Below are 19163 nucleotides of genomic sequence, written 5' to 3'. Positions count from 1 at the left end.
TGCTAGTATTTTATCTGGGTTTTTTTTCCTTCCGTATTTGCATTCTTAAGTGATATTGGCCCATACTTTTCATTCTTGTACTGTCTTTATTGGATTTGGCATCATGAATGGAAGTAAGAAGTTTTCCCTTATTCTCAGTGTTCTGGAATAATATAAAAAGCATTGGAATTATCTTTAAGGGTTTGATAGGCTGGACTGGAAGAAACACAAGCTGGAATCAAGATTGCCGGGAGAAATATTAATAAACTCAGATATGCAGATGACACCACCCTTATGGCAGAAAGTGAAGAGGAACTCAAAAGCCTCTTGATGAAAGTGAAAGTGGAGAGTGAAAAAGTTGGCTTAAAGCTTAACATTCAGAAAATGAAGATCATGGCATCCGGTCCCATCATGGGAAATAGATGGGGAAACAGTGGAAACAGTGTCAGACTTTATTTTTTGGGCTCGAAAATCACTGCAGATAGTGATTGCAGCCATGAAATTAAAAGACGTTTACTCCTTGGAAGGAAAGTTATGACCAACCTAGATAGCATATTCCAAAGCAGAGACGTTACTTTGCCAACAAAGGTTCATCTAGTCAAGGCTATGGTTTTTCCTGTGGTCATGTATGGATGTGAGAGTTGGACGGTGAAGAAGGCTGAGCGCTGAAGAATTGATGCTTTTGAACTGTGGTGTTGGAGAAGACTCTTGAGAGTCCCTTGGACTGCAAGGAGATCCAACCAGTCCATTCTGAAGGAGATCAGCCCTGGGGTTTCTTTGGAAGGAATGATGCTAAAGCTGAAACTCCAGTACTTTGGCCACCTCATGCGAAGAGTTGACTCATTGGAAAAGACTCTGATGCTGGAAGGGATTGGGGGCAGGAGGAGAAGGGGACGACAGAGGATGAGATGGCTGGATGGCATCACTGACTCGATGGACATGAGTCTGAGTGAACTCCAGGAATTGGTGATGGACAGGGAGGCCTGGCGTGCTGCGATTCATGGGGTTGCAAAGTGTCGGACACGACTGAGCAACTGAACTGAACTGAACTGAACTGAGGCTCTCTCGGGAAACCACCTTGACTTTGCTCTTTTTTTGTGGTATAATTCCTTAATTATTTTTTCTATTTCTTTTATGGAAATTGATCTTATGAAGTCTAATAGAGCAAATTTTGGTAATGTGTATTTCTCTAGGAAATTATCCATTTGATCTAGATTTTAAAATTCATTTCTATAAAGGTCTCCAAAGTAGTCCCTTAAGATTTTTTAAAAATAATTTCATCTGTTTCAGTGGTTATTTGCTTCTTGTCATTTTTTAGTTTATATATTTGTGCCTTTTCTCTTTGCTTTTTAATAAGTTAGATAGTAATGCATCTCCTTTAAAAATTTTTTTCTTAAAAATGTGATTTTGATTTATCAATGAGGTTATTGATTTCTATACTCAGTCTCTGCTTTTAGATTTTTTTTTTCTTTCTCAACCTCTGCTTTTATCTTTATAGTTTCTTTCCCTGTGCTTTCTTTTGGTTTGCTTTATTCTTTTCCTCAACTTTTTTTTTTTTTTTAAATCCTATAAATTATCTTGTGATCACTGCTTAAAATGTAACCCATAGATTCTGGTATGTGCTGTTTTCATTATATAGTTTTTATGTTATTTTTTGAAGTATAGTTGATTTAAAATGTTATTTTAGTTTCAGGTATATGGCATAGTGATTCAATATTTTTATAGAATTGTACTCCATTTAACATTATTAAAAATAATGGCTATACTTCCCTATGCTGTACAATAGATCCTTGTTGCTTATTTATTTTATACACAGTAGTTTGTGTCTCTTAATCCCCTACCCCCTCTTTCACCTCTCCCTCCCTCCCTTTCCCCCCAGTAATCACTACTTTGTTCTCTATATCCTTGAGTCTATTTCTGTTTTATTATATACATTCATTTGTTTTATGTTTTAGATTCCACATTTTTACATATTTTTTCCTAAAGATTCTGTAATTTCAGTCTGTGCTTTTCCTCCACCCAGCAGTTGTTTAATAGAACAATTTTTCATTTCCAGGTGGAAGTACTAATTCATCTTACTTGTTTACTTTTGTCAGTAATTTCCAGTTTTATAGTTCTGTGATCAGATATGCTATTTGCAATACTTCTACATAATGGAAATTACTGATATTTTTCTTGTGACTGAATATATGATCAAATTTTGTCAAAGTGTCATAAAGCTCGAGCAGAAAGTATATCAGGATGTGTAGTTCTTTATACATTCATGATATCAATCTTATTAATTATTTTGTTCACGTATTCTACATCTTTACATATTATATATCCATTTGATCTCTCTTATACTGAGGGTGTTACAGTAACATCTTTTATTTGTAGTGTGTGTCTACATGTTTCCTTGCATATCTATAGTTTTTGTTTCCTAAGTGTGGCTGCTGTGTAATTTAGCATGTAAATATTCATGTTCATTGTGTTTTCATGTTGTATGATGGCTTTTAGCTCACACAAGAAAACATCTTTTGTCACATTTAATGCTTTGGGGCTTCAATTAAACTTGCCTGATATCAGCACCTCTATACTCGCTCTCTTTTTGTTTCTATCTGCTTGGTATACATTTCTTATTCCTTCATTTTGGCTTTCTGAATCACTTAGTTGGAGGTGTGCATCGTGTCTGAGGCATATAGGTAGGTTGTATTTTGTGAGAAGATTAAAAATATTTTTCTTTTAGTAAATGGATGTATTAACTAAACAAACAAATAACTCTACAACTTAACAGCTTAAAACAACAAACATATTATGACACAGTTTTTATGGGTCAGGAATCAGGGAGTCACATAGTCATGATCCTCTGTCTCACGGTCTATTACAGGACTGCAGACAAGTTGCTGGCCTGAGCTACAGTCATCTCAAGGTTCAGTTGGGGGAGGATTCACTTTCGTGTTCTTGTAGTTGTTGTCAGGCCTCAGGTCCTTGCTGTCTGTTTGCTGGACATTTCAGTTCCCTGCCATGCAAGCCTCTGTATAGGGAAGCTCACAACATGGCAACTGTCTTCTTTCAGAAACAGTGATAAAGAGTGAGTGAGAGCTTCCCTGGTGGTTTAGTGGTTAAGAATCTGCCTGCCAACACAGGGGATATGGGTTCAATCCTTGATCCTGAAAGATGCCACAGAGCAACAAAGCCCATGCACCACAGCTACTGAACCCACATACCCTAAAGCCTGTGCCCTGCAACAAGAGAAGCCACTGCAATGAGAAGCCCACCCACTGCAACAAAAGAATAGCCGCAGATCTCCACAAGTAGAGGAAGCCCTCAGGCAGCAATGAAGACCCAGCATAGCCAAAAATAAATACGTTGAGGTATGTTCCTTCTATGCCTGCTTTCTGGAGGGTTTTTATCATAAATGGATGTTGAATTTTGTCAAAGGCTTACTCTAAACCCACAGCAAACATTATCCTCAATGGTGAAAAATTGAAAGCATTTCCTCTAAAGTCAGGAACAAGACAAGGGTGACCATTCTTACTACTATTCAACATAGTTTTGGAAGTTTTAGCCACAGCAATCAGAGAAGGAAAAGGAATAAAAGGAATCCAGATTGGAAAAGAAGAAGTAAAACTCTTACTGTTTGCAGATGACATGATCCTCTACATAGAAAACCCTAAAGACACCACCAGAAAATTACTAGAGCTAATCAATGAATACAGTAAAGTTGCAGGATATAAAATTAATACACAGAAATCCCTTACATTCCTTTACACTAACAATGAGAAAACAGAAAGAGAAATTAAGGAAACAATTCCATTCACCATTGCAATGAAAAGAATAAAATACTTAGGAATAAATCTACCTAAAGAAACAAAAGACCTATATATAGAAAACTATAAAACACTGATGAAAGAAATCAAAGAGGACACAAATAGATGGAGAAATATACCATGTTCATGGATTGGAAGAGTCAATATACTGAAAATGAGTATACTACCCAAAGCAATCTATAGATTCAATGCAATCCCTATCAAGCTACCAACGGTATTTTTCAGAGAACTAGAACAAATAATTTCAGAATTTGTATGGAAATACAAAAAACCTAGAATAGTCAAAGCAATCTTGGGAAAGACGAATGGAACTGGAGGAATCAACCTGTCTGACTTCAGACTATACTACAAAGCTACAGTCATCAAGACAGTATGGTACTGTCAAAAGACAGAAATATAGATCAATGAAACAAAATAGAAAGCCCAAAGATAAATCCACTCACCTATGAACACCTTATCTTTGACAAAGGAGGCAAGAATATACAATGGAGAAAAGACAATCTCTTTAACAACTAGTGCTAGGAAAACTGGACAACCACTTGTAAAAGAATGAAACTAGAGCACTTTTTAACACCGTACACAAAAATAAACTCAAAATGGATTAAAGATCTAAATGTAAGGCCAGAAACTATAAAACTCCTAGAGGAAAACATAGGCAAAACACTGTCTGATATAAATCACAGCAGGATCCTCTATGACCCATCTCCCCGAATAATGGAAATAAAAGCAAAAATAAGCAAATGGGACTTAATTAAACTTAAAAGCTTTTGCACAATGAAGGAAAATATAATCAAGGTGAAAAGACAGCCTTCAGAATGGGAAAAAATAATAGCAAATGAAGCAACTGACAAAGAATTAATCTCAAAAATATACAAGCAGCTCAATTCCAGAAAAACAAATGACATAATCAATAAATGGGCCAAAGAACTAAATAGACATTTCTCCAAAGAAGACACACAAATGGCTAACAAACACAAGAAAAGATGCTCAACATCACTCATTATCAGAGAAATGCAAATCAAAACCACAATGAGGTACCATCTTTCGCTGGTCAGAATGGCTGCTATCAAAAAGTCTACAAACAATAAATGCTGGAGAGGGTGAAGAAGAAAGAGAACCCTCTTACACTGTTGGTGGGAATGCATACTATACAGCTACTATGGAGAACAGTGTGCAGATTCCTTAAAAATCTGAAAATAGAACTGCCATACAACCCAGCAATCCCACTGCTGGGCATACACACCGAGGAAACCAGAATTGAAAGACACGTGTACCCCAGTGTTCATCACAGCACTGTTTACAGTAGCTAGGATATGGAAGCAACCTAGATACCCATCGACAGATGAATGGGTAAGAAAGCTATGGTACATACATACAATGGAATATTACTCAGCTATTAAAAAAATGCATTTGAATCAGTTCTAATGAGGTGGAGGAAACTGGAGCCTATCATACAGAGTGAAGTCAGAAAGAAAAACACCAATACAGTATATTAATGCATATATATGGAATTTACAAAGATGGTAACAATGATCCTATATGCAAGAAAGCAAAAGAGACACAGATATAAAGAACAGGCTTTTGGACTCTGGGAGAAGGCGAGGGTGGGATGATTTGAGAGAATAGCATTGAAATATGTATATTACCATGTATGAAATCGATCACCAGTCCAGGTTTGATGCATGAGACAGGGTGCTTAGAGGCAGAGCACTGGGATGACCCTGAGGGCTGGGATGGGGAGGGAGATGGGAGGGGGGTTCAGGATGGGGAACACATGTACACCCATGGCTGATTCATGTCAATGTATGGCAGAAACCACTACCATATTGTAAAGTAATTAACCTCCAATTAAAATAAATAAATAAGAGAGTGAGACAGAAGCCATAATTTTTTGTTGTCATCTAATCTTGGAAGTGACATCCCTTTACTTTCGCGATTCATTACAATTCATTAGAAACGTCCTGATATCTGGCTTCCCTGATAGCTCAGTTGGTGAAGAATCTGCCTGCAATGCAGGAGACCCTGGTTCAATTTTTGGGTCAGGAAGATTTGCTGGAGAAGGTATAGGCTACCCACTCCAGTATTCTTGGATTTGTCTTATGGCTCAGCTGATAAAGAATCCGCCTGCAGTGAAGGAGACCTGGGTTCAATCCCTTGTTTGGGAAGATCCCCTGGAGAAGGGAAAGGCCACTCCAGTATTCTGGCCTGGAGAATTCCATGGACTATACAGTTGCAAAGAATCAGACACCACTGAGCGACTTCCACTTTCTTTCATTAGAAACTAGTCATAACTTTAGCCTACACTCAAGAGGAGGGAACTACCCATGGGCTTGAGTATCAGAAGGAAGCAGGGCTCTTTGGGAGCATCTTAGAGTTCATATACTATAATCTGCCCTCTGGCCCTTAATGATTCACTTCCCTTCCATGTGCAAAATACACTCACACCCCCTCAGGGTCCTCAAAATTCATAAACTATTACAGTTTCACCTCAAAATTCAGAATCTCCTCATCTAAATCAGGTCCAGGTGCAACTTGGGTGTAGTTTCCTTTGTTCTTTTTTGTTCTATAACACTCTCCGACATACATCACAGCAGGATCCTCTATGACCCACCTCCCAGAATATCGGAAATAAAAGCAAAAATAAACAAATGGGACCTAATTAACCTTAAAAGCTTCTGCACATCAAAGGAAACTATTAGCAAGGTGAAAAGACAGCCTTCAGAATGGGAGAAAATAATAGCAAATGAAGCAACCGACAAACAACTAATCTCAAAGATATACAAGCAACTCCTACAGCTCAACTCCAGAAAAATAAACGACCCAATCAAAAAATGGGCCAAAGAACTAAATAGACATTTCTCCAAAAAAGACATACAGATGGCTAACAAACACATGAAAAGATGCTCAACATCACTCATTATCAGAGAAATGCAAATCAAAACCACTATGAGGTACCATTTCACACCAGTCAGAATGGCTGCGATCCAAAAGTCTACAAATAATAAATGCTGGAGAGGGTGTGGAGAAAAGGGAACCCTCTTACACTGTTGGTGGGAATGCAAACTAGTACAGCCACTATGGAGAACAGTGTGGAGATTCCTTAAAAAACTGGAAATAGAACTGCCTTATGATCCAGCAACCCCACTGCTGGGCATACACACTGAGAAAACCAGAAGGGAAAGAGACACGTGTACCCCAATGTTCATTGCAGCACTGTTTATAATAGCCAAGACATGGAAGCAACCTAGATGTCCATCAGCAGATGAATGGATAAGAAAGCTGTGGTACATATACACAATGGAGTATTACTCAGCCATTAAAAAGAATACATTTGAATCAGTTCTAATGAGGTGGATGAAACTGGAGCCTATTATACAGAGTGAAGTAAGCCAGAAGGAAAAACATAAATACAGTATACTAACGCATATATATGGAATTTAGAAAGATGGTAACAATAACCCGGTGTACGAGACAGCAAAAGAGACACTGATGTATAGAACAGTCTTATGGACTCTGTGGGAGAGGGAGAGGGTGGGAAGATTTGGGAGAATGGCAATGAAACATGTAAAATATCATGTAGGAAACGAGTTGCCAGTCCAGGTTCGATGCATGATGCTGGATGCTTGGGGCTGGTGCACTGGGACGGCCCAGAGGGATGGTATGGGGAGGGAGGAGGGAGGAGGGTTCGGGATGGGGAACACATGTATACCTGTGGCGGATTCATTTTGATATTTGGCAAAACTAATACAATTATGTAAAGTTTAAAAATAAAATTAGAGGAAAAAAAAAAAATAAAACTAGAGACAAGTTATCTTCTCCCCAACACACCCAACATATAGTTGTGGGACAGGCATAGCATAAATGCTGTACAGATTTCTATTTAAAATGGGGGGAGGGGAATGGCCAGTACAAAGGACTCACTGGTCCACCAAAATTTTGAAATCCAGCCAAGGAAATGTTTTATGTTGTTTGATCAGGCTTATATTCTTGACTTCATTTGTCTGGTTTTGTGTTCATCCTCTGAGTCAGCATTTGTGGCTTAGTGGTTTTCTGAGCCTGCTACATACCAATAGACCTTGGGTAGCTGCTGGCTTCTTTTCATTCTGCTTTCTCTCATCCCTTATAGTTCAAACTGGCAGTGTTTTTTGCTGATGTAGTTTTCTCATTAACTCTATGAGTCTTCTGTAAATTTCACTGAAATTCACTCCATTAAAGAAAAGCCACACCTACAAATTTCTATGAGATGAATCTTTCTCTAATTTGTGCTGAGTGAACTATGGGACAAAACCCTTAAGGTTTTGTTTTAATGATCTATGAAGTGTTAGTCACTCAGTTGTGTCTGACTCTTTGTGATCCCATGTACTGTAGCCTGCCAGGCTCCTCTGTCAATGGAATTCTCCAGGCAAGAATACTGGAATGGATTGCCATTCCCTTCTCCAGGGGATCTTCCTGACCCAGGGATCGAACCTGGGTTGCCCACATTGCAGGCAGATTCTTTACCATCTGAGCCATCAGGAAAGCCCCAATGATCTGTGAGGTACACCCTTAATCTCTTGAAAGGGCCTCTGTGACTGAATATAACTCTAATGATGTAAATAGTATCTATGATATTTCTGAAGTATTCACAAGGGATTTTACAGTCACACCTTTAACTCCATTTTTCAATGTTTTCCTGGAAGTGTCATAGATCTGATCTTGGCTCAGAAGCCATTTCTTAATTTTAGCCTTGTTTGCCAATTGGAGAAGTAGAGGATTTTCAAAACCCATAAGTCTTGGCTCTTTTCTTACAGTCTTTCCGTCAATTTATCTCTCTCCTCCCACATTTTATTATAAATAGCATGAAGCAACCAGGTGGTACCTTTGACATTTTGCTCAGAAATAGCCTTAGATAGATCACCTAGTTCATCAGGCACATTTTCTACTTTGCACACAACTGTAGGAAACAGCTACATTCTGCCCCTAAATCACAAGAATAGACTTTAAGTTTCCAAGAACATCTTTCTTACTTCCTCTAGAACTCTCACTAGTATCTTCTTCAAATTCCAACATTTTGCAGTGTGTTCAAGGCATTTTAAACATTCATTAAAATGCTCTTCAAAGTTTGCTGCACATTTTGAATGCCATGCCCATATTTTAGTTATTTGTCATGGCAGTACAGACTATAGCCATAAAATTAAAAGACACTTGCTCTTTGGAAGGAAAGTTATGACAAACCTAGACAGTGTATTAAAAGGCAGAGACATCACTTTGTCAACAAAGGTCTGTATAGTCGAAGCTATGGTTTTTCCAGTAGTTGTGTACTTATGTGAGAGTTTGACCTTAAAGAAGGCTGAGCACCGAAGAATTGATGCTTTTGAACTGTGGTGCTAGAGAAGACTCTTGAGAGTCCTTTGGATTGCAAAATCAAACCAGTCAATCTTAAAGGAAATCAGTGCTGACTATTCACTGAAAGGACCAATGCTGAAACTGAAGCGCCAATACTTAGAGCCAGCTCCTTGGAAAAGACCCTGATGCTGGGAAGGATTGAAGGTAAAGGAGAAGAGGTGACAGAGGATGAGATGGTTAGATAGCATCACTGACTCAATGGACATGAATTTGATCAAACTCTGGGAGATAGTGGAAGACAGAGGAGTCTGGCATGCTGTAGTCCATGGGGTCACAAAGTGTAGGACATAACTCAGCAACAACAGAAACAACACAGCAGTACTAGACTTCTAAGTACAAAAATCTGTACTAAGGGACTTCCCTGACTGTCCAGTGGTTAAGACTCTGCACTTCCACTACAGGGAGGGTGGGTTTGGTCCCTGGTTAGGGAACTAAGATCTTGTATGTCCTGTAGCATGGATTAAAAAAAAAAAAATTTATACTCACTATCAAAAATCTACGTATCACTATCTATTGCTATATAGCAAATTACCCCAAAAGTTAACTGCTTAAAACACAAACCTTTTTTATCCCATAGTCTCTGTGGAACAGAAATCCTGGCATGGTATAGCTGAATGCATCTAGCTCAAGGTCTCCCGTAAGGCTCTAATCAAGTTGTAGATTAGTTTAATTCCCTATGGTAGATAGCTGCTGATGATAAGAATATTATTCTTACTTTTTCTGTCATTCATTTTTACTACTTTCTCTCTTATCGGCATTTTACTCTTTCCTTTATCTCCTTTCCATTGTCTTTGGTGTTTTCGTGTCTTTCTTCAATAACCCTGTATTAAATTTCACTTGAATCTCTATTCTCCCTTGGGTATCTGATAATTGATTCTTTATGTCTGAGATAATTTTGTCTTTTTTAAAATCCTTTCTTGAATTAAGTCAACTCTCTTTTCATATCTCCCTGGATTTTGACTGTTTCCTTCTTTAGCTTTTCAATTTCTTATAATGTAGTTTTTCATAGCCTCAAATATGTGTTTGATTATATTTAATTCTTACAGTTTTCTTCTGCTTTACTGTTGTTTTTCCTATGGGAACTTTTCATCATATGTGTGAAATTCTCCTGATATGTGTGAAATTTCCTCATATGTGTTAAATTTTGTTTTTCTGATTTTTTAGAATATCTCTAGGTGGATTTGCTGATTTTTTTGTTCATTTCTCTGTGGCTTTGGAATATTTTGTAAGATTCCTAGTTGACAGATATCCGTTCTCCCAAGATAAGGAAGTCTAGGCACTGTAAGCAGATTTGTTTGTTTGTTTGGGTGGGGCTTGTAAAGGCTGTGTGTCCCCTAGTTTTATGATCTTTTTTCTGTCCTATAGGACCCTACATTCCCTGCTTCCCCTTAGTTTCTTTTTTCCCCATATAATTGCCAAAGGAAGTTTCTTTCTTCTTTATTGAGTTATTCTCTTCCAGAAGCTAGGAGTTTTAGATATTACTTCCTTAAAACATAAGTACTTTTATATCCCCATCCTCGTAATCCACTTTCTGATCTCTCAGATGCTTTTTTAGAATATTCAGACTTAACATGGACTTAATCTTTCTGAGGCTGATTTTGGATCACTTTTATGCCCCTTCCCTAGCTTCACTCTTCTGTCTTCCCCAGTTTTTCTCCTTTTGCCTAATGGTTGGCGGGTGGTGAGTGAAGCTGACAGCATGGAGTAATTCCAATCCATGATTTGTTATTTTTTACACACAGTTACTTTGAAGCTTTGGAATATTATATCTTCAGGTTATGCTGGTGGCTTGGCTTTTGTGTAAGTGTACATTTCTCATTTTGTTATTTGGAATTGTTTTGGGAAGATATAGTGGGAGACTGGTTGCTTGGTGGCTGCCATTGCCTTCAGTGACCTAGAAGTTCTATTAATTTTTTAAGGCTTCTAATTACTTTTTCAACATTTTTATTCTTTGTTAAATTGGAAACTTCAAGAGGGTGGGGACCATGTCTATCTTGCTCTGTCCTATCCCCTCTGCCTAGTACGTGTACAATTACTGTAGAGTCAAAAGAGCACTGATGCTTAGAATAATGTAATGAAAACTAGATTCAGAAGGTTTGGGTTTAGATACTTAGACTATTTAGGCCTTAAATTCTTTATCTATAACCAGGGATCTCACCAGGTTGTGGAAAAAGATCAAGTATGAAAGTGCCTAAAATAGTTATTGTCCTGCCCGTGCTTAGCTATTATTTATGTAACACACACACACACACACACACACACCCTTCTGCATTAATAAACTATACAACACCCTTTCTTATTTCCTGCAGTCCTAAGTATTTGGTAACTACACTAAATCTTTTTAGATGTGATTTTTTTCTAACTAATCTATCATCATTCTTTTCTTATAAATAGAAGTTTCACATACCCTATTCCTTAAGACCTAGTTTTAGAAAACTCCTCTTGAATCTTCTTACCTTTATAAAAAATATAGATCACAAATTAAAATGTTAGTGCATATTTTATTTTTTATCTAGGTAGGCAACCTATGTTCCTAGTTTGACCTAGTATACTGAAATCCAACTTTTATCTTAAAACTTAGAATTTATAATACTCCTATTAGTAATAATAATAACACATATTTGAGAGCTTACTATATGTCTGCCACCATTTTAAATATTTAAAAATTATCAACTCATTTAATCTTGCTATCCTCATGACATAAATAAGCAAAGTAAGTTTAGTAACTTGCTGGAGGTGGTGTGTGCTAAGTCACTTCAGTTGTGTCTTTGCGACCCCATGGACTATAGCCCACGAGGCTCCTCTGTCCATGGGATTCTCCAGGCAAGAATAATGGAGTGAGTTTCCATGCCCTCTTCCAGGGGATCTTCCCGACCCAGGAATTGAATCCACATCTCTTGTGTCTCCTGCATTGGCAGTCAGGTTCTTTACCACTAGCACCACCTGATAAGCCCCTGGGAAGCTTCTGGAAGTCACCAGCTAGTAAATGATATAACCAGCAGTTGAACCCAATGAAAAAGATATGAGTTAATTATGCAAATGGTAAAATACCACTGATGTGAAGGGCTGACTCATTGGAAAAGATCCTGATGCTGGGAAAGATAAAAAGCAGGAGGAGAAAAGGATGACAGAGGATGAGATGGTTGGATGGCATCACTGACTCAGTGGACATGAGTCATGTCCATGGGGTCAAAAAGAGTAGGACACGACTGAGTGACTGAACAATAAAATACTGCTTATTCAGGTGGACTCTTTTAACTCCTACTCAAGCTAAAAATTTCTAAGAAAAATTAAATTTCCAGCAGATAAAATCACTTTGCGATACTCTCAAGAGAGGTTTGCAATCTTCAATTCCCAGGGCAAAGTAGGGTTCTAAACTGCAAAGGAAGAGTTGATGCTCAAAGACAGAAGACTGGAAGAGAGTGAAGGGTAGACCTGGGTACAGGCCGAGGGAATTCCAACCATAGACAATATTTTTATATCTGTCCATCCTCCAGGAAGAACTCAGCCTCTGTCCGTGATGTCTAAAATGCATAGCTTCAAGGCAGTCAGTTAAGATGCTCTTATTTTTCACAGCAGTTCTCTTTGGGATTCTTTGACTTGGAAAACAAATGAAGCAAAATAAAGTTAATGACTCTTTCAAGTCCTTCCATCAAAGGCTCCCAAATTATATCCATTGCATCAGTGAAAAATGCCCTGGTAGGAAAAATCAGTCTCCAGTACTCTTGCCTGGAAAATCCCATGGATGGAGGAGCCTGGTAGGCTGCAGTCCATGGGGTCGCTAGGAGTCAGACACGACTGAGCGACTTCACTTTCACTTTTCACTTTCATACACTGTAGAAGGAAATGGCAACCCACTCCAGTGTTCTTGCCTGGAGAATCCCAGGGACGGGGGAGCCTGGTGGGCTGCCGTCTATGGGGTTGCACAGAATCAGACATGACTGAAGCAACTTAGCAGCAGCAGCAGCAGCAGCAGGAAAATCAGTTACTGTGGGACATAGTGATGAGGGGAAGGGAGGAAGCAGGAGATGCTCAGGCTGAAGTGAAGTGAAACTGTTAGTTGCTCAGTCGTGTCAGACTCTGCAGCCCTGTGGACTGTAGCCCACTAGGCTCCTCTGTAGATGGAATTCTCCAGACAAGAATACTGGAGTGGGTAGCCATTCCCTTCTCCAGGGGATCTTCCTGACCCAGGGATCAAACCCAGGTCTCCTGCATCGCGGGCAGGTTCTTTACCATATGAGCCATCAGGGAAGCCCCTGAGGGAGATCGCAAAGATGGCACAGAGTTGCTGGCCCCAGCCATAGAAAATGAAAGGACAGGCATCAGGAGTGGACAGAACAATTTAAATTCTATCCTCCATCCCACACTTCCCTCCTTAGAGGCCAGATGTGACCAAAACATGCACAGGAGCAACCACAGCATCCATATTAAGAAATCAGGGCTCCTTCTTCATTACTAGATCTGGACATCCATCAGGACCACAAGCATTCCTGCCTTTTGCGTTTCTGGGTACAATTAACAATTAAATCCTTAGCTTTCCTCTGTTCTTACCCAAAAAGTTCACCATATGATTTTCTCAAAAATCATCATTTAGCTCCAAAATTCCCAAACTGAGCTAGGAACGTAGTTACTAAGGGGAAAAAAAAAAGCATCAAGAAGATTAGATTACTTAAAAATACACACAAGAAGCATGAAATCTTCTATTCCCTGAAAAAAAAGAGCAGGATCTGTACTGCCTTTGTCAGCTAAATATTAATCAAGAAGTGTAAAATTTATCCTTTGACCTCAGCTAAAGATGCTGTCCTTACTGTGAAATTTGTTGGCTATACTAGCATTATCTCAGCCCTTGAAAAATCATAAAGACATGTTGGGAAGTTAATCTGGATAGCATCACAATCTTAAAAATGAACAGACAATTTCAAACAAGGATTTTTATGCATTGGAACAAAAACTTGAAAAATAAATATCTTTTCCTAGGTATGGTAAACATATTTCAGAGGTAACTGGGAAGCACAGGGAGGGAAGGAGTTTGTAGAAATTATTTCAGGAGAGGCAAAGGGATAGATAGACACGCCCATCTTTTTATATGTCTTAGAGTGGTGACAGGAAATACATTGTTTGTTTTTCCTTTTCTTATTCCCACCCCATAGTATTAATTGAATTCTGAGTTTTTAGAATCAACATGCTTCATTTGCTACAGACCAGTCACATTTCCTCACTTTCTAAGCGTACTTATAACTACCTGTAAAAACCAGACTTTCATGATGGCAACTACAAGCCAGTTAAAGCCCCACTCCTCCTCCTACTGTGTCATTAAGACATGATAATTTGGTAAAGCTCCATTGGTTCCCAGTGGTCATCATATTTATGAAGGTCCTGCTAGCTCAGCTTGCCCTCCAGGTGCCCTGAATCTGGGGAAGATAAGAAGGGAGAAAAAGTTTAAGAGTTCATAAGAGACATCTTTAATCTGGTAAACAAGATTAATTGGATTTGGGAGGTTGAAATACTCAGAAAATGAACAAAAATGATATTGGAAAATAGCAGTCATTCAGTTTCCATATAGTGGTCACATTTGGGATGCGTCTTTTTCAGGAGTCCTGGGGCAGCTAGATATTTGACTTATTACTTCTGTCTTTTGTCCTGATTTTTAGCCTGCAGTAGAGACATAAGATCCCTTTCTAGCCAATATCTCTGAGTGGAAAACTTCAATTCCCCTGTTGGAAAATAAGCATTCACTGAGGGAAAGATGTTGTAGAAAAGAAGTGATGAGAAACTCAGTCCACACAGAGTTCAAGGAAGGTCACTTCAGGATGATGATGTGGGGGAAATGAAGCCCGGTACTTGGGAACTAAATTAATAAATGAATCTGCAAAGCATACAGGCTGATCATGACATAAATGCATATCCTTCCTCCAACCAAATTATAGTTTATCACCTCTCTCAGAAGGATTGCTTCTCTGAGTGCTGACTCCAAGGAAGTCTGCTTCCTGGTGGGTTGTCCCTGACAGGTATAAATGTTACCCTTTTCCATCTATTGTCCACTGATGACAAAAGGAAACTAAATAAGCATATTTCCAGGCTTTAGGAGTTAAGGTCCCCTCAGTGGCCTGAGAATGACTTGCTGGTTTGGAAGGATGCCAACTATGTGTTAGATTTGGGCAACAATCCTGCACTCGTATAAATTCTGGAGTTAATGGTGAAATAATAGAGTCACAATTCGTGCAAAGCATATTTTTCTGTCCTGAAGAATGAAGTCCCTACAGATATGAGGTGAATGCATCAGTGTTCGCCACTATTGTAAATTCTCCTAAAGCATCCTCCTAAATCCACAAAATCTCCTGAAGCATTTCAACTTTGTGGCATTTTCTATTATCCTTAAATGTGGTGTTTTCATGGCTTATTTACTTAAAGCCTCATTGTACATTTGTGAAGAAATTTCCTGGCATGGTGTTTCAGTGATAGCATTAGTTTCTCTGTATGAATAAATGCTCCCAAGATGGCTTCATGGCAGCCACATACTAATATCCCCACTATCCATTGATCTGAATGGCAAAACTGATATTGTTTTTTTTTTTTTTAAAGAATTTCTATTCTAACAATTCCACAGAAGTCTGCCAGGTAAACAATTAACTGGTATAGGACAATAACCTGATTTGGTCTTGTTTGCTCACTGTATTTGCTTGAGACATTGTTGGTTTTTGTGGCCTGCACTGGTCTGATCTTTAGTCTTGATTCCATTACATCCCAAGAAGAGTACCTCGTACAGAGTAGATGCCCAATTAAAATTTCCCTGATGAAATTAATGAATGTATTAATCATATATATATGTACATATATTGGAGAAGGAAATGGCAACCCATTCCAGTATTCTTGCCTGGAGAACCCCATAAACAGTGCAGAAAGACAAAAAGATATGACAGTAGAAGAAGAGCCCCTCAGGTCAGAAGGTGTCCTGTATGCTACTGGGGAAAAGTAGAGGGCAATGACTAATAACTGCAGAAAGAATAAAGTGGCTGGGCTAAAGTGGAAATGATGCTCAGTTGTGAATGTGTCTGGAGGTGAAAGTAAAGTCTGATGCTGTAAAGAATCCTATTACATAGGAACCTGAATGTTAGGTTCATGCATCAAGGTAAATTGGACATGGTCATGTAAAAGATGGCAAGAGTGAACATCAATATCTTAGGAATCAATGAAGTAAAATGAACAAGAATGGGTGAATTTAATTCAGATGACGATTATATTTACTACTGTGGGCAATAATACCTTAGAGGAAATGGAGTAGCCCTCATATTCAACAAAAGTGTCTGAAATACAGTACTTGGATGCAGTCTCAGAAATGACAGAATAATCTTGGTTCATTTCAAAGGCAAACCATTCAGCATCACAGTAATCCAACTCTGTGCCCCAACTACTGATGCCAAAGAAGCTGAAGTTGACTGATTCTAGGAAGACCTACAACACCTTCTAGAACTAACACCAAAAAAAAAAGGTGTACTTTTCATCATAGGGTATTGGAAGGCAAAAATTGTAAGTCAAGAGATATCTGGAATAACAGGCAAATTTGACCTTGGAGTACAAAATGAAGCAGGGCAAAAGTTAACAGAGTTTTGTCAAGAGAACACACAGGTCATAGCAAACACCCTTTTCCAACAATACAAGTGACAACTCTACACATGGACATCATGAGATGGTCAATACCAAAATTAGATTGATTATGTTCTTTGCAGCTGAAGAAGAAGAATCTCTATACAGTCAGGAAAAACAAGACCTGGAGCTGACTGCGGCTCAGATCATGAACTCCTTATTGAAAATCCAGGCCTCAGTTGAAAAAGTAGGAAAAACCATTATGCCATTCAGTTCAGTTCAGTTCAGTTCAGTCACTCAGTTGTGTCCGACTCTGTGACCCCATGAACTGCAGCACACCAGGCCTCCCTGTCCATCACCAATTCCCAGAGTTTACCCAAACTCATATCCATAGAGTCAGTGATGCAAAGGCAAAAATGGACCATCTCATTCTCTGTCGTCCCCTTCTCCTGCCTTCAATCTTTCCCAACATCAGGGTCTTTTCAAATGAGTCAGCTCTTCGCATCAGGTGGCCAAAATACTGGAGTTTCAGCTTCAACATCAGTTGTTTCAATGAATACCCAGGACCAATTTCCCTTACGATGGACTGGTTGGATTTCCTTGCAGTCCAAGGGACTCTCAAGAGTCTTCTCCAACACCACAGTTCAAAAGCATCAATTATTCTGTGCTGAACCCTCTTTATAGTCCAACTCTCACATCCATACATGACCACTGGAAAAACCATAGCCTTGACTAGATGGACCTTTGTTGACATTCAGGTATTACCTAAATCAAATCCCTTATGATTATACAGTGGAGGTGACCAATAGATTCAGGGGTTTAGATCTGGTAGACAGAGTGCCTGAAGAACTATGGATGGAAGTTTGTAACGTTGTACAAGAGGCAGTGACCAAAACCATTTCAAAGAAAAGGAAATGCAAGAAAGAAAAGTAGTTGTCTGAGGAGGCTTTATAAATAGCTGAGAAAAGAAGAGATGTGAAAGGCAAGGGAGAAAGGGAAAGATATACCCAACTGAACACAGAGTTCCAGGACAGGACTAGAGATCTCTTCAAGAAAATTGGAGATATCAAGGGAACATTTCATGAAAGGATGGGCATAATAAAAGACAGAAATGGTAAGGACCTAACAGAAGCAGAAGAGATTAAGAAGAGGTGGTAAGAATACACAGAAGAACTGTACAAAAAAGGTCTTAATGACCCAGGTAACTACAATGGTGTGATCACTCACCTAGACAGACATCCTGGAGTATGAAGTCAAGTGGGCCTTAGAAAGCATTGCTACAAACAAAGCTAGTAGAGATGATGGAATTCCAGCTGAGTTATGTAAAATCCTATAAGATGATGTTGTTAAAGTGCTGCACTCAATATGTCTGCAAATTTGGAGAACTCAGCAATGGCCACAGGACTAGAAAATGTCAGTTTTCATTCCAATCCCAAAGAAGGACAATGACAAATAATGTTCAGACTACTATACAGTGGTACTTGTTTCACATACTAGTAGGGCTTCCCTGATGGCTCAGCGGTAAAGAATCCACCTGCCAATGCAAGAGATGCATGTTTGATCCCTGAGTTGCAAAGATTCCCTGGAGAAGAAAATGGCAATCCACTCCAGTATTCTTGCCTGGGAAATCCTATAAACAAAAGAGCCTGACAGACTACAGTCCACGAGGTCGCAGAGTCAGACATGACTAAATGACTAAACAGCAGCAACAACACATGCTAGCAAGGTTATGCTCAAATTTGTTCAAGCTAGGCTTCAGCAGTACATACACTGAGAAGTTCCAGATGTATAAGCTGGGTTTAGAAAAGGCAGAGGAACCAGAGATCAAATTGCCAACATCTGTTGGATCATCAAAAAAGCAAGAGAATTAAAAAAAAAATCTACTTCTACTTCATGTACTATGCTAAAGTCTTTGGTTATGTGGATCACAGCAAACTGGAAAATTCTTAAAGAGAAGAGAGTTCCAGACCACCTTACCTGTCTGCTGAGAAACCTGTATGTGGGTCAAGAAGTAACAGTTACAACCAGACACAGAACAATGGACTGGTTTGAAATTGGGAAAGGAGTATGTGAAGGCTGTATATTGTCACCCTGCTTATTTAACTTATATGCAGAGTACATAGTGTGAAATGCTGGGCTGGATGAATCACAAGCTGAAATGAAGATTTCCAGAAGAAATATCAACAGCTTCAAATATGCAGATGATACCACCCTAATGGCAGAAAGTGAAGAGGAACTAAAGAGCCTCTTGATAAGGGTGAAAGAGGAGAGAGAAAAAAAAACTGTCTCAAAATGCAACATTCAAAAAACTAAGATCATGGCATCTTGTCCCATCACTTCATGCAAACAGAAGGGGAGAAATGGAAATAGTGATAGATTTTCTTTTCTTGGGCTCCAAAATCACTG

The sequence above is a fragment of the Bos taurus genome, chromosome X, assembly GCF_002263795.3.
Source record: "Bos taurus isolate L1 Dominette 01449 registration number 42190680 breed Hereford chromosome X, ARS-UCD2.0, whole genome shotgun sequence".
NCBI classification, from domain to species: domain Eukaryota; kingdom Metazoa; phylum Chordata; class Mammalia; order Artiodactyla; family Bovidae; genus Bos; species Bos taurus.
Note: the sequence above shows the minus strand (reverse complement) of the source record.